The sequence below is a fragment of the Procambarus clarkii genome, chromosome 3, assembly GCF_040958095.1.
Source record: "Procambarus clarkii isolate CNS0578487 chromosome 3, FALCON_Pclarkii_2.0, whole genome shotgun sequence".
Taxonomy (NCBI): Eukaryota; Metazoa; Arthropoda; class Malacostraca; order Decapoda; family Cambaridae; genus Procambarus; species Procambarus clarkii.
In genome coordinates this window covers 7,012,634-7,029,886 of record NC_091152.1, presented here as the reverse complement: position 1 = coordinate 7,029,886, position 17,253 = coordinate 7,012,634, and the positions used below count along the sequence as shown (strand labels likewise).

Genomic DNA, 17,253 nt, shown 5'->3' with positions numbered 1-17,253 from the left:
AACACAACACCACTATACCATCCTATTACACCATGCCACTACACCATTACACTTGCTACTACACCACGCTTCTACACAATGCCACAACACTACACCACACCACTACACCACGCTGCTACACAATGCCACTACACCATAACACTTGCCACTACACTATGCTACTACTGTTGGAAATTTCCAACACTAATACACTACTATTGTATTATAATAAATCATTGTTATTATATACTAACTACAGTAGTCACTAAATTTACTAACAGTAGTGTCAACATAAACTAACCATTATATCAGCGTATTAATGCTAGAATTCTTACGAAATAGAGCACCAACATTGCGTCAGATAATGTCTAGTTAAACACATTTATTACCAATGTGTTAGAGAATTGAATGTGGTTCTCTAAAATCATCAATATTCCGTGTGATAATTATTTGCGGATAACATAACTCCCAAATAATTCTAAATCGAGAGTTTTGAGTTACAATTGTTATCAAGTAATAGTTTTTCTGTCACGCGTGAATGCCATGGAGAAAACTAAAATCTTCTCCATTTCTCATTTAACACCATAAGACGAGAAAGCGATAATATTTAATTCCCTAGAATCACAACCCAGTCCTTATTAAAGTATTTCAACCACAATTGCGCGAAATAGTATTATTCGTGATTAATAATTTCTGTGGTGAATGCGGGACGCGGGTTGGGGAAAGAGGAGACGCCATTGTGGATTGTGGAGCCAGCTTGTGGAGCCAGCGTGCTTAGAGAACGGAAGGTCTTGGCGTCAGAGTGGCGAGACACGTGTTGTTGGAGAGTTATCAGCAAGAATTACACTGATACCCAACTAATAACGAATAATTATTCTTCCACGTGCTCCATAGTGCTCGGCCAATCAATAACGCGTCGAAAATAAAACCAAAACCCTCAATCACGTGTGCAACACCGTGGAAGTCTGGGACTGATAGACGCGATATCAGCAGACTTCAGCAGTTACTGCGTTCATGCTAAGTATATTTTCTTTCTTGATGTATCATTAGAGATTGTATATTTCGTGGGTAGTCTGTCGTTATATAGTGGGACGACACCAAATCCAACGTTAGTACCGCATTAATATTTATTCTCTGTTTTCATAAATATTGAGATCTAAGTAGCCTAGTCCAATGCTACGTAATATCCTTTAAATTACAGCTTGTATGTGAGGAGTCAACGAGTCGTTAACCGCATTCGTGCTATTCACCTCTAATGGCTTCTATGTGGAGATCCTGAGATCACGAGGACGAAGCACGAACGATGTCATAGAAATCGTCTTAAAGCTAAGACTTTTTGTACACATTTAATTATTCCATTTTATTATACAAATTCACAAGATTTTCATATCGAATATTTTACCATATGATTATTGGAAATTGGTGTGTTTACTTAGATGATTGCTCTTTAACTTTAATAATCATTAATATTCTCTATTTGAATTTACCTATTGATTCTATAATAATTTAGGTCATAATATTATTTACTTAACAATGAAGTGGTGACGAACCACACTAGTTCCTAGACGTATATGAAGTTCTAGCAATACCCCCCCCCCCCCCCAATGTAGGTGTTTGAGGCTCTGACTTTAGTTAATTAATCATACAGTCCATTATTTATTTAAGTGATTATTCTTTCTAATACCTATCCATAGACACTGGTTCTTCTTTGTGTTTTCTAATGATCACTTTTTATTAGTTTCCCTCTTCTCTCAAAAGTGGGTGGTCCTTCGTTATTAAATTAAATAATTAAATAATTGAGTCAAGCCACAGATATCACACATTTTGGTCCTTATCGAACCGGATACATACTAATTAGTAATAACTAATCACCGTGTGAAGTAGTCTAGACTAACCACATTTATTAATTGTGTCTACCGGCAGTGTAACACATAGGTTAGCCTAATTCACACCAATTTATTTGCTACTTATACCTCATGTATAAGGTAGCACTCGTGGGACAAAGTCAATTACCCACAACACTTAGACCTATACCTCATACTGAGGTAAGAATCTTCATGTCACCAGGAGCAACAGCTCATAACATGTATATTAATTTATCACTAACACCAATTATGTGTTAACCATTATTGGGCTATACAAATATTTCAATATACGGCTGTCAGCAGACTGTCCATTAGAGCCTAAATTCAATTCATAATTACTGATTCACTCAAGTCAGTGGATTCATTAACATTTAGGATCCAGTATACTAATACAAATTGCTGATCCCATACTAATTAATCATTACTAACCCTGATAACATTAGATTCCACAATTAGGAAGTACATTCAGGAGTTAAATATTATTTACGGCAGTAGAATACTTGCCAAACACTATTAATTCTCTTGTGTTCATTTAATTTCTTATACACATAATTTCTACCAGTGCATATATTATATTAAATTACAAAATCCAAAAACATAGCACTATATACACATTATTGCACCACATTTATTGTAGTTATTATGCCAACCCAACAGAGGTAGGATATTTCAGACTGACACGGTACTAAGATTTGTACAAATTCAGTCTATACCATTAGCTGCATTAATAGGTAGGATTATTACCTAACTAGTACTGTTAGACAGTGCTGGTGCCTTATTATTTTGTGTAGTGCTGACCCGAATGGGTGGGATTAACCATTTATTGTGTAATTATATTTTATTATATATTTCTATGTACATCTTTGAGTGTTACTGTAAGTTCACTACCCATCCAAGGCTGATTTTGAAGAGCTAAGCTAAGGAACACCTGTAGTGAGACCAAGGTATCACTCAAATCTTAGTTGCTTATTATTAGGTAGGTAGCTAACCTCTAAATGAGGTAAATTACAATCAGCCTCAAGAAAATATCAGGCTGTCAATAATTATACCTGCTCTACATAAAGGAGCAAGTACCATAGCTGTCCAAGTAGCTATATAAGCCCTATAAGGCTCAAACTTACAGCCAGAATGGCTACTCCTGAACAGTTAAGGAGAACTTGTATTGACCTGAGAGGTCTTCAAAATCACCTATCAAGACTACTTGACAAATGTGACAACTGTTTAGGAACCAACTCAGTTGACTTCTTCGAGCTAAACATTTCCACAAAGGTGGCTAGCCAAAAATATGTCCAGGTGAAGAATATAATCGAGTCTTATAGGAACATACTCCTTAGCAGTAATACTGACCCAGACGAATTGCGTCTGATAGAATCTGATCTTGCCAACTATGAAAATAACATTCAAGACAAGTTAGATCAATATAACAAAGTGCCTGCGACACAAAATGTTCCTGAGTGTATAGAACATTTTTGTAGTAGACCTACACCCTAGCAAGCACCCAGCTCAGATGAAATACATGAGCTACCTCAAAATGAGGAGAATCCTCTAATCAATCCTGATCACTACACAGGATCAACAACTGAAGTTCAACCTTCATTTTCTACCATCTCATCCAATACAACTTCACGTAATAATTTATTTACAGAGTCTGATCAATTTTCAGACAGCTCTTCTCAATGTTCCCTGGATTCTATAAATTCAATGCATGAGGCTACTGAATTAACTAGCTCCTCACAGGAACCCAGAGAAACAAGTGAAGCTGCAGATGAAACTCTTAGTGAAGCTGTAATAATCAGTGAATCTGAACCAGAAAATGATAAAGCTAATGCTGCAGCAGCAGCCGAAGCTGTAATTAAAGCTGAGGCTAAGAAAGAAGCCTTAAGCAACACAAGTAATGGTCACAATTACTCGCACCAGCCTTCTAGAGTAAGTGCTAACAATGAGAAGACTGTTATAAACCTTGTACACCAATTACTAGATTTGTCTCCACCAGAACACTCAGTTGACTCTTTACAAGCCTTTAGTTTTCAGCTTGAGTCACTGTTAAATTTCTTCAGTAAAGAGGTGGATCACCCAACTGCTGAGTGGATGACTAAAATAATCATCCAGAGAAAATTGTCTGGTGACACACTCAATAAATTATATGTATACCAGAATGGTAATGTCCTGTCAGTGCAGGATATATTTACAGGTTTGCGCAATATAAGCAATTATTCAGCAAGCCAGGCACTTAATGCCTCTTCTGAATGCACCGAAACTGTACCCACATCTGTTTTCTTACCTGGACCTCCTAAAGTGACACTGTCACCAGGTAATAAGGGTACTAATTATCGATGTGATAACAATAAGTCAAACACTGATTCATCAGTAAGGCCTAAGAGCCCCACAGGTGCTCCTAAGAGACCTAATAGTCCAAAGAGCACTCACAAGAGCCCAGTAATGGCTCCCCAGAGTACACCAAGTACTCACAAGAGAATAAATAACAAGCAAATGCAAGCAGCAAAACCATCTCAACCTGCAGTTACTGTTTTACCTAAACCGGTAACCCCTAAACGGGCTGTAGGATGGGGAATGTGCTTGTTTTGCAATCAAAAACATTTTCTGTACAAATGTACTAATTACCTTAATAGAAACACAAGAGTCAGACGACTCAAACAGTTACACAAATGTACTAGGTGTCTCAAATCACATAATGTTGATAGCTGTGACACCCCACTGAACACCTGCAATAGGTGTAGAAGGGGCAAGCATCATGCTGCACTGTGCAAATCAGTTAGGACAAATTATGTCAATCCTAGAATAGGAGGTAGAGAATCTACACCAGTACTGTGCTGCAAGGTGCGAGATGTGTACAGCGTAATTTCACAAGCATCTCAAGTGGATGCTGCTTTGCCTACTGCCCAACTTCAAGTAAAGAACAAAGGAGCCAAGATCACCACTCGTGGACTATTTGATCAAGGTTCCCAGAGAACTTTCATAACTCAGAAAGCGGCAGAGGCACTCAATTTACAACCAACCAGACAGGTAAAATTAAACTTGTCAGGGTTCATGATAAATCGAGGAACCCATGAATACTCAGTAGTTCAACCATTTGTACGACTAGATAGTCATGTCAAGGCTGTCCAAGCCATTGTTGTAGATCAAATACCTTTTGACCTAAATATTAAGTGTCTGGGGTACACAGCCCACTTCCTGCAGGAACGTGAAATTAATTTGGCTGACAACAAGGTAACGTCTGACCGCCTTAACAATGTAGATGTACTAGTAGGAGCAGACTACTATTACCAGTTCATAACTGGACATGTTAAACGATTGGGCATGAATATGCTCCGATCTGCAGGTGGCTACTTACTTACCGGTAAAGTTCTGAATGTGAACAAGCCTAGGCCTGCCAACAATAATAAATTAGTCGGCAGTAAATCAATTCTCCAGCAGCAAGCTAAAATGAGAAACACAGCTGAGTAATAAACTCAGATTGAATGTAGTACAATTAGTATTCGCCGAGATGTTTCATAGCTCTCAGTAGAAAACCAGTGGTCCGTACCAAAACAAGTACAAGTCACAGTGACCAGGCCATTGAATCCACTGCAGACCTAGAATTATTCTCGACAAGTAATAATTGACCACACTCAGTCTCCCTAGGTAATTAATAATATTAGGCTAGAGAATCTAGCACTCCCTAGGTAATTAATAATATTAGGCTAGAGAATCTAGCACTCAATGCATCTAGCATTTCCTGAATTTAGCAATACTATGAAGTCATCAAGCAACTTCTATGATTATAAATTCACTAGGACCAAGGTCCAAAATACTTGCGCTTGAGGTTTGCCAAGAAAACCTTATTAATACAATGTTTTCTGCACTAAGAGTTAGTGAAAATACTTGCATCAATTTTTGTTTGAGTTTTTTTTTCGTTTCTGCTTAATTGTTGTAGGAGCGCAGCACGAACAAACTTGCAAACTTACCAATACGTGAGTGAGTCTACAGAGAACTAATAACCTGTGAAACGTTTAGGTTGGGAAAATGTTATAAATTATCTTTGAATAGGATTAATCGTAGCAGTAATTAAATTTCCAGCAACCTTAGGTTTCCCTTTGTTTAATGCATTATCATTAAACATCAGCATTGTTAATTAACATGCTTAATGAGCTCAATATAGCTCACCCTGTTAACGAGCTCAATATAGCTCACCCTGTTCAAGAGCTCAATATAGCTCAACCTGTTAACGAGCTCAATATAGCTCACCCTGTTAATGAGCTCAATATAGCTTAACCTGTTAACGAGCTCAATATAGCTCACTCCGTTAACGAGCTCAATATAGCTCAACCTGTTCACGAGCTCAATACAGCTCCCAATGTTAATTTGAGTACATTATTGCTCACAATTTAGCTAGAGTAACTCCACTAAGAATTAGTGAGTTATCACAATTAGCTTAGTCCTCTACTTAGGTAGGTTAGAAATTTAAACCATTAATTTAGGTAGGTTTAGGGACTTTAGTTAGTGTCAACTGAGTACTAGCCTAGTCTGTACTCACAATTAAATACAGTTGACTATACTTATAGAGACTGACTTAATAAACTCAATTTTCATCTAAACGTTGAGGATGTATTAATGAGTTTACAGTGTCAAGCCTATGAGCTGCAATTCAATTAGCTCATAAGTCAGAATGACTAGGCTACTAATCTCACTGTCGACTCAGAATCTTCCTTGATTTTAATGAACAAACCTTTTCAGTTCTCTAATATTACACTATTTTAGCTAGTTAGCAAATTAGTTATACCATCAGTCAGAATGACTACTGCACGGCAGTGCATATTAAAACAAATTTCCTCATTTGATTTTGGGGTGATCATGATGCTGCGTGATGTTATTGTCTAGTAACCAAATAGTTACAAGTCACAACGACCCTAGACAGTGACCTTACTGTAGTGTCAAGGTCTCCTTGATCTTGAATGACCCAATAATGCTTTATTGTATAATAATGTAGAATACAACTTATACAATAATGCTATCAGTTCTTAGGAACTTTTTCTGAGTTTGCCTACAATTCAGCAGCTACGTAATACACCATTACATGTCACTGCGACCCTAGTTGTTGAGTTTATTGTAAGCGTTAGAGAGTTCTTGATTACCGATAACTTAATCATTTAATATTTCAATGTTTAATCCTTAATTTGTTTGTATAGGCTATTAACAATAACATTATTTCGTCTAGAGTATCTAAGAGTTTGCAAAACTTTAAGACTTAGTAACATAAAAGTTACATGTTATAGCGATACCAGTCATAGAGTATATTGTAGGCTTTATTAGTCATTAACTTTAGATGATTCACAATACCATGTTCCATTCAACATGATTTTTTTTACAAGACTCAAATTTCTTGTATGTCCTTGACAATTATGGGACATCCGTTATGTGTGTACTAACATACTAACATTAATACTAACTTCGGAATAGGTATGTCAGTACTCAACATTGCATTGCGACCCGAGAATTCTCCCCCCGGAGTTATGTTGTAGCCGGTCGGCTGAGCGGACAGCACGCGGGACTTGTGATCCTGTGGTCCTGGGTTCGATCCCAGGCGCCGGCGAGAAACAATGGGCAGAGTTTCTTTCACCCTATGTCCCTGTTACCTAGCAGTAAAATAGGTACCTGGGTGTTAGTCAGCTGTCACGGGCTGCTTCCTAGGGGTGGAGGCCTGGTCGAGGACCAAGCCGCGGGGACACTATAAGCCCCGAAATCATCTCAAGATAACCTCAAGATGTTGGAAATTTCCAACACTAATACACTACTATTGTATTATAATAAATCATTGTTATTATATACTAACTACAGTAGTCACTAAATTTACTAACAGTAGTGTCAACATAAACTAACCATTATACCTGCGTATTAATGCTAGAATTCTTACGAAATAGAGCACCAACATTGCGTCAGATAATGTCTAGTTAAACACATTTATTACCAATGAATTAGAGAATTGAATGTGGTTCTCTAAAATCATCAATATTCTGTGTGATAATTAATTGCGGATAACATAACTCCCAAATAATTCTAAATCGAGAGTTTTTAGTTACAATTGTTATCAAGTAATAGTTTTTCTGTCACGCGTGAATGCCATGGAGAAAACTAAAATCTTCTCCATTTCTCATTTAACACCATAAGACGAGAAAGCGATAATATTTAAATCCCTAGAATCACAACCCAGTCCTTATTAAAGTATTTCAACCACAATTGCACGAAATAGTATTATTCGTGATTAATAATTTCTGTGGTGAATGCGGGACGCGGGTTGGGGAAAGAGGAGACGCCATTGTGGATTGTGGAGCCAGCGTGCTTAGAGAACGGAAAGTCTTGGCGTCAGTGGCGAGACACGTGTTGTTGGAGAGTTATCAGCAAGAATTACACTGATACCCAACTAATAATGAATAATTATTCTTCCACGTGCTCCATAGTGCTCGGCCAATCAATAACGCGTCGAAAATCAAACCAAAACCCTCAATCACGTGTACAACACCGTGGAAGTCTGGGACTGATAGACGCGATATCAGCAGACTTCAGCAGTTACTGCGCTCATGCTAAGTATATTTTCTTTCTTGATGTATCATTAGAGATTGTATATTTCGTGGGTAGTGTGTCGTTATATAGTGGGGCGACACCAAACCCAACGTTAGTACCGCATTAATATTTATTCTCTGTTTTCATAAATATTGAGATCTAAGTAGCCTAGTTCAATGCTATGAAATATCCTTTAAATTACAGCTTGTATGTGAGGAGTCAACGAGTCGTTAACTGAATTCGTGTTATTCACCTCTAATGGCTTCTATGTGGAGATCCTGAGATCACGAGGACGAAGCACGAACGATGTCATAGAAATCGTCTTAAAGCTAAAACTTTTTGTACACATTTAATTATTCCATTTTATTATACAAATTCACAAGATTATCATATCGAATATTTTACCATATGATTATTGGAAATTGGTGTGTTTACTTAGATGATTGCTCTTTAATTTTAATAATCATTAATATTCTCTATTTGAATTTACCTATTGATTCTATAATAATTTAGGTCATAATATTATTTACTTAACAATGAAGTGGTGACGAACCACACTAGTTCCTAGACGTATATGAAGTTCTAGCAATACCCCCCCCCCCCCCCAATGTAGGTGTTTGAGGCTCTGACTTTAGTTAATTAATCATACAGTCCATTATTTATTTAAGTGATTATTCTTTCTAATACCTATCCATAGACACTGGTTCTTCCTTGTGTTTTCTAATGATCACTTTTTATTAGTTTCCCTCTTTTCTCAAAAGTGGGTGGTCCTTCGTTATTAAATTAAATAATTAAATAATTGAGTCACGCCCCAGATATCCCACAACTACACCATTTCACTACTCCACGCCACTAAACCATGCTACTACACTATGCCACTACACAATGCCACTACACCACGCTACTACACCACACCTCTACACCACGCCACTACACGCCATGGCACCGCGCAACATTACCACGTTACTACACCACGCCACTACAACATGCTTCAATACAATGCCACTACACCACGCTACTACACCACACATCTACACCACGCAATTACACCAAGCCACTACACAACACCACAACATAACACCCTACACCATGCTACACCACCATGATACTACACCACGCAACTACACCACACCCTACAACATGCTATTACACCAAGCTACTTCACCACGCCACTACTCCATGCTACTTCATAATGATACTATACCACACCATTACACCACTCAACACCATGCCACTTCTCCACGCTACTTCACCATGCAACTACATCACACCAGTACACCACACAACTATACCATGCAACTACATCATGCCACTACACCATATCACTATACCATGCCACCACACCACAGCACTACATCACGCCACTACACCACACCACTATACCATGCCACTACACCTTGTCACAAATCCGCACCACTACACCATGCCACTACACCATGCCACTATACCACACCTTTACACCACACCTCAACATCATGCTGCTAAATAATGCCACTCCGTCATGCGACTACACCAGGCCACTACCCCACACCACTACACCATGCCACTACACCACGCCTCACAGCAACACCGTACCACGCCATTACACCACACAACTTTACACTTCCACTACCCAACACCATGCCACTAGACCACACCACTACACCAAGCCACTATTCCAAGCCTTACACCACGCCATTACACTCCTCCCTATTCCATGCCACTAAACCACACCTCACACCACTACGCCACTATGCCTGCGACACTATACAACGCCTATCACAACGCCACTACACCACACCTTACACCATGCCACTACAACGCACCTTATACCATGCAACTACACCATGCTTTTACATCACGCCACTACACCATGCTACTACACCATGCTTCTACATCACGCCACTACACCATGCCATACATCACGCCTTACACCACGACACTGCACTCCACTTTACACCACTCAACGATGCTCCATCTTACACCACAGCACTACATCACTTTAGTACACCACGCCTTTCACCACGCCACTACAACATGCCTTATATCATGCCACTATACCACGTCACTACGAAACTCCTTACACTATGCCAGAACACCAAGCCACTCCACCATGCTTTACACCACGCCACTACACAATGCATTGCACGATGCCACATCATCACACCATTACACCACGCCTAACACAACGCCACTACATAATGTCACTTCACCTCGCCACTACACCATGACTTACACGATGCAACTACACCATGTTGGTGTAGTTGCAACTACAACTAACATGGTGCAACTGGGCCATGGTGTGGTGCAACTACACCAACTACACCACATCACGCCTTACTCAACGCCACTACACCATGCCATACACCACGCCACTACACCACGTCACTACACCACTCCTTACACGACGCCACCACAAGATGCAACTACCCCATGCCTTACACCATTCATGTACACCACGCCTTACATCATGCCACTACACTATGCCTTACACCACACCACTACACCACCCATTACACAACGCTACTACACCATGCCACTACATGCCTTACACTATGCTACTACACCACTCCTCACACAACGTTACTACACCACGCCACTATAGGCCTTATATTGGGGTGAAATTAAAAGTTATTCAATGTTCTTCAAAATTTATTTGCGAAATGGTGAAGGAAAGGGCTGCAACTGGGCCAAGTTTCAGCATCACACCGTAAATAGAAAAGGAGAAAAAAATGCATAACGTATTATGCAACGAATTTTCAACATTTTCAAAAACTCTCAGGGAACACATGTGTTAACTAAAATCATTTTTATAACACTCAGATATCACACTAGCATATAATAAAGGATTTCTACAAGCAGTTTTATCAAAAAAGTGTTTAGTGCAATAATACAATTATTCAAAGTTCCCCTTCCAAAAATATGCAATACATGATGTTTATAAATTTTTATAAAATCAACAAATGGACTTTGGACTAAAATGTCTAGATAGGTTTGAAGAAGCACTCTACATATAAGCTGTAATTTGCATGTAAATTGATTAATAAATGAAATCTATGACACACCTTGAAATTGTAAATTACTCACCTGAGTAAAATATGATCAAAGTTTGGCCACCTGTAGCCGAGCTTGACGTCGACCGATTTCGTTCATAATTGGCACCCTTGCAGATAGGCATCCGTTCTGCAAGGTGTGTAAGTTCCATGCAAATTCCCTGATAACAAACGGAAAAAAAAAAAAAAATATATATATATATATATATATATATATATATATATATATATATATATATATATATATATATATATATGTATGTATATATATATATGTATATGTATATATATATGTATATGTATATATATATGTATATATATATGTATATATATATATATGTATATTATATATATATATATATATATATATATATATATATATATATATATATATATATATATATATATATATATATATATATATATATATATGCCTGCACATATATATTACAATTATTTATTACAAAATACCCAATTATAACACTAAAACATACTAACCTATTGTAATTGGTCCGAATTGTGGGTCCTCAAGGTGGCACTGCAATGGGCACTAATAGGCACCTGTCCCCTTCCTGGGATCACCTTCCTCAGAAGCCTGTCTTGGCTTGGTGGTGCGTGTCGTTGGTTTCTACATCACCTTCTCCTTTCTACTGAAGTATCAATCAGTTATATCATACTCATTAGTCAAGGAAGGTGTGTGAGGAGGGTCGAGGAAAAGTGAGTCAGTAGGGGTGCGTCACGCCTCACAGCTGAGAGGCAACCACAATCTTTTCACTCGATTTGGCTCGTCTTTGCGCTAAAGCGGCTTTCTTTTCCTGATAAAGACGGCGAGCGAGTGCCAGATTTGCTGCTCTAATCTTGTGACTCTTCCTCTTACATGTCATTGTGCAGTAGAGGCAAGAAATGCAATATTCAGGAGCGAGAATAGAGCGCGCGTCGACAGAGGTTCCTCACTCAACAGGACACAACATGTAACTGCTGGTGTTGTGTCTCACTCACCCCCACCAGGAGGAGACAGTTGCCAATGAGTGTATATTTTATATTCATACATACAGAGTTATTTCCGACATTATTACGAAAAATTTGACATTTAGAACGTACGACGCAACACCTTCTGCGCGCCACAGCCGCGGGGCACCAGATTCTGGCCAATTACGCATGGAAATGTACCATAAATACATCAATTTATATCATAGCATTATGCGGATTGCACCACAGTGTTGCCTGAACTACGTAGTATTTTTATAAATTTTTCAAATTTTTGCGATTTTTCCAGAATTTTTTCGTAAGTTTTCCCCCTCTCACTATGACACTACTCAACGCCTTACACCACGCCACTACACAACGCCTTTCATCATTCCACTACAACGCTCCTTACACATCGCCACTACACAATGCCACTATATCTCGTCACTAAACCATGATTTACACCATGCCAATACACCAAGTAATTACACCATGCCACTTCATCATCTAACTACACCAAGCCATTACACCACGTCACTACACCATGGCACTACATCACTCAACACCACTACACCATCTTATTACACCATGCCACTACACCATTACACCTGCCACTACACCATTACACTTGCTACTACACCACGCTTCTACACGATGCCAGTACACCATGTCACTACACCACACCACACCACTACACCATGCTGCTACACAATGCCACTACACCATTACACTTCCCACTACACAACGCTACTACACCACGGCACTACTCCACACCACTAAACCACACTTCTACACGACCCAACAACACAACGCCCCTACACCACACTGCTACACCACCCCACTACACCATGCCACTACACGACACCACTACACCACGCAATGATACCACGCTACTACACCACACCGCTACAACACGCTTCTACACTACGCCACTACCCCACGCTACTAAACCACAAAACTACATCACGCCACTACACCACGCCACTACCGCACGCCACTACATAACTCCCTACACCATGCTAGTACACTACGCCACTACACCATGCCTTACACCATGCTATTACACTGAGCTACTACACCACGCTACTACTCTACGCATCTTCACAATAATACTATACTATGCCCTTACACCACACATCAACACCATGCCTCTACACCATGCTACTTCTCCATGCAACTACATCACGCCATTACACCACACCACTATATCATACCACTACACCACACCACTATTCAATGCCACTACCCCATGGCATTACATCACGCCACTACACCATGCCACTACATCATGCTACTAATCCACACAACTACACCATGCTATTACACCATGCCACTAATCCATGTCACTATACCACACCTCAACATAATGCTACTACATCATTTAACTACACCATGCCACTACACAACCCCACACCACCACACAATGCCTGTTGGTTATCTGGGGCTTTGACTCAAATATAGAATTATATAATTATGAAAAATAATATAATCGAAGGACCACCCACTTTTGAGAAAAGAGGGAAAACAAATAAAGGGTTTATAAGACTGACATTATAGAACCAGTGCCTATGTATGACAAAATTATTTAACAATCACTTAAAGATAATGATTGACGTGGACCCGGGAGTTGAAAGGCAATTACAATATAGAACTCTTCAACGTAACTAGCTACAAATACATATGGAATTCTTCCTAAAATATCTGTCACTGCAGAATTCTTCTGCAAACATTAATATAATATATTCCTATATAAATTGCTAGAAATAAATATTGCTGGAGAGGTGACGTACTGGATTTTTGTAGTAATGGCTCAACATTACCCTAAAATTTCCTAAACTATAACATGTGATCATAGTGTTACAAGAAAGGTTACTAATAGTTGACGGGCCAGGTGTCCGTTGATGTAGGAACGATTCCAGGTCCCTCGTCTTCAGCTGCCGTGATAAGACGTCAGTTACGGGCTGGAGAATTGATTAATTAGTTCCTTGGACACTGCGTGATGTGCCGAAATTAACGTGGCACCGCTAGCGTGGCTGTAGGAACGAAAATTAAAGATACTACTCAAGTTCCTTGCAATGGTGCTTTTCTCTTGCACATTGGTAACACGCCGCTAATATGGCGTCGTCCACACAAGTGGCGTCTCCTTCCTCCCCTCCCGGGCTGCGATACGCATTCGCAGTCCGCTCAAAGTATTCTCGTGTTTAAAGTATTGTATTTTACTTATAATTAATCAAGGAAGTAAGGACTGGTTACTAGTACATATGTCACTAATAAATGTATTAAGGTGCAATATATTTTTGCACAATGCAAGTCAGCTTATTAAGACTGCATATATAAGATAAGATAAGAAATATTGTTTGAATCGTTTTATACTATAATAATTTCCACTGTAGTTATTAATACACCTAAATGAACGAATTCAGTAAGCAATAATATGCTATGTAAATAATCAACTAAATAAACGATTATCCTTAGTAAAGAAACGTAATTAAATAAACTCTGTTTAGATGCAACTAAATGTGGAGAGATTCATGTTATAGCCTGTCGACGCTTGCGTCGTCACTCTGACTAGGAAGAATTTGGCAAATATGGCTTCGCAGTGGAAACATTAATTGAATTAATTCTACATATTAGTATTAGTAGTGTTAGTAATTACTATGGGTTAATGCAATAATTATGTATTATAATACAAGAATGATGTATTAGTGTCGGAAAATTTCCAACAATGCCCCCTACACCACGCCACTACACCACGTTACAACACCACACTATAACACTACACACATCATACCACACCCTCACACCACCATGATGAACTCATGTTGAATAAAATAAATGTGAACTGTATTATACACATGTTTTATTTCTACTAAATATAGAAATATATTGTTTATATATTTCTACATTTATATATACTATCAATCAATCACAAAAACTACTTTTATGCAATATTTAAGGTTGCCCCAAAGTTTAAAATTTTGTTTAGCCAACGTTTAGTGCAGTAAGTTGTGGCAATCTATTTACAATCACACATAATGACGTAGCTAATACGACAAAACAAACGTTGCCACTGCTTCAAACACTTTCCAGGTACGATGTGGCTACCTTAAATTGTTTGCTGGAATAGTGAAGGATAATTACAATATTCACTCACACCGACAATTTAAGGAGGCTCCATATGCCTTAGGCTGTGTTCATTCGGGAGCAGACCCCATTAATCAGCATTCAGATGAATTTAACTTTGAGCATGCAGCTGTTTAACGGTCCTCCATTGACCCAGTGGGAAGATAGCAGACCCAGAAGGAAGAGAGCGGGCCCAGGGGGAAGAGAGCAGACCTAGTGAACTACTAGATGTCACGCATCAATCACCTTACTTTATCCTTCGGTACTTCCTACGATTAATAATGTTAGATGAATCGTAAAGTGACGTGAACTCAAACTTATAAATGTCTCTGTTTTTGCATGAAATCTAGATTATACAATAGAACATTCAAGGATTAAAAAACAAAGCTTAAACCCTCAGAGCAGTGCTTCTCTGGGATCATATTGATAATGTTTTACTTCTAGAAACACTTACCAAGACTGAAAGTAGTATCAATCAATATCCCAGTGTATCAAGGTTATCACAGCCCAATTGCACAAGGTATCATCAGAGGCATTTCAATACTAGTAAGAAATCATATCAAGACCACGCCAATCACAGACAAGCCTTACTGTGGTGAGGACGTCGAAATTAAGTAAGTTAATCTCACTATGAGAAACTCAATGCTGTCCATCTTCAATCTATACAGGAGCCATAGAGAACACGATATCCATCTCTCTGCAATCTTTGAAATAGTAGTCACCATGCCTATTATCATGTCGGGTGACTTCAACGCCCATAATGAATTGTTACTTGCTTACCCCCACTGAAGTTTAAAACTGACTTTTGCTTGAAAGCTTCCTTCAGGGGCCGTCATTGTAGTAAACTGAAGTTGTTGTTCAGTGTCAACCATTATTTTTGACTAGTTGTATGTGAAAAGCACTGCAATTGTTCCAAGTTTCAGTTCTGTAGCCTAAATAGTAAGGGAGATTTTTAATTTTTTTATTTTTTTCAACGACATTTTCAAGTGTAAGTTTACAACCACACCTTTCAGATATAATCATTCTATGACACTTTTCTGACACATTAGCATTTAATAATGGATCTATTGTAAGGGCTGTTCCAAAACGTCTTTAGTTTTCCTAATACAAATAGTCTAAGTTCCCCCCCCAAAAATTATGCAAATATATCATGTTTATTGCTATTATAAAATCAATAAATGAACTAAGGAAAAAAACGCTGTTATAAGATTTTAGAGACATAAACTTTACATATAATGTGTAAGTTTCATGTAAATTAAATACAAAAATGAAAGAAATTCATTTTCAAGTAATATAAACATTCAAGTAAGTAAAAAATAAAGTCTAAGGTGTTGTCCTCTGTGGCTGAGGTTAACATCAACCAATTTCCTCCAAAATTGGCTCGCTTACAGATAGACATACGTGTAGTCAGGTGTATAAGTTTCATGCAAATCGCTCTATAAACAAAAGAGAGAGATAAAATTTAAAAAAAGGTTAAAATTTGCCTTTTTTTTAACTGAAATTTTGTTTAATAAAACTAATTATAATTTGTTTTTAATATATGCTATTGTGATAGCTGAGAGTCATAGACATGATTTCAGTTGACATTTTTGTTTGATAATCGTTTTTGACCATTTTGGAAATTTTTTGACACATAATTCAATATATTTTTTCTCCCTTTCTGTTTATGCTACGATGCTGAGGCTTGGACCAAATGAAACCCCTCTCATATACAACTTGTCAAAAAAGTT

General features: G+C 38.3%; 1 long non-coding RNA gene across 2 annotated transcripts in view; it reads right to left on the bottom strand.

Moving 5' to 3' along the window:
• LOC138367387 (uncharacterized) overlaps positions 1–12,392 on the bottom strand; it is a 133,607-nt gene extending 121,215 nt beyond the window's left edge. For both annotated transcript variants that reach the window (XR_011229357.1, XR_011229360.1), the window contains exons 1-2: positions 11,933–12,392; positions 11,469–11,595 (exon numbers count right to left, since the gene is read on the bottom strand). This is a non-coding gene — a long non-coding RNA (uncharacterized lncRNA). The remainder of the gene's footprint in view (positions 1–11,468; positions 11,596–11,932) is intronic.
• Between the last annotated feature and the right edge of the window lie 4,861 nt (positions 12,393–17,253).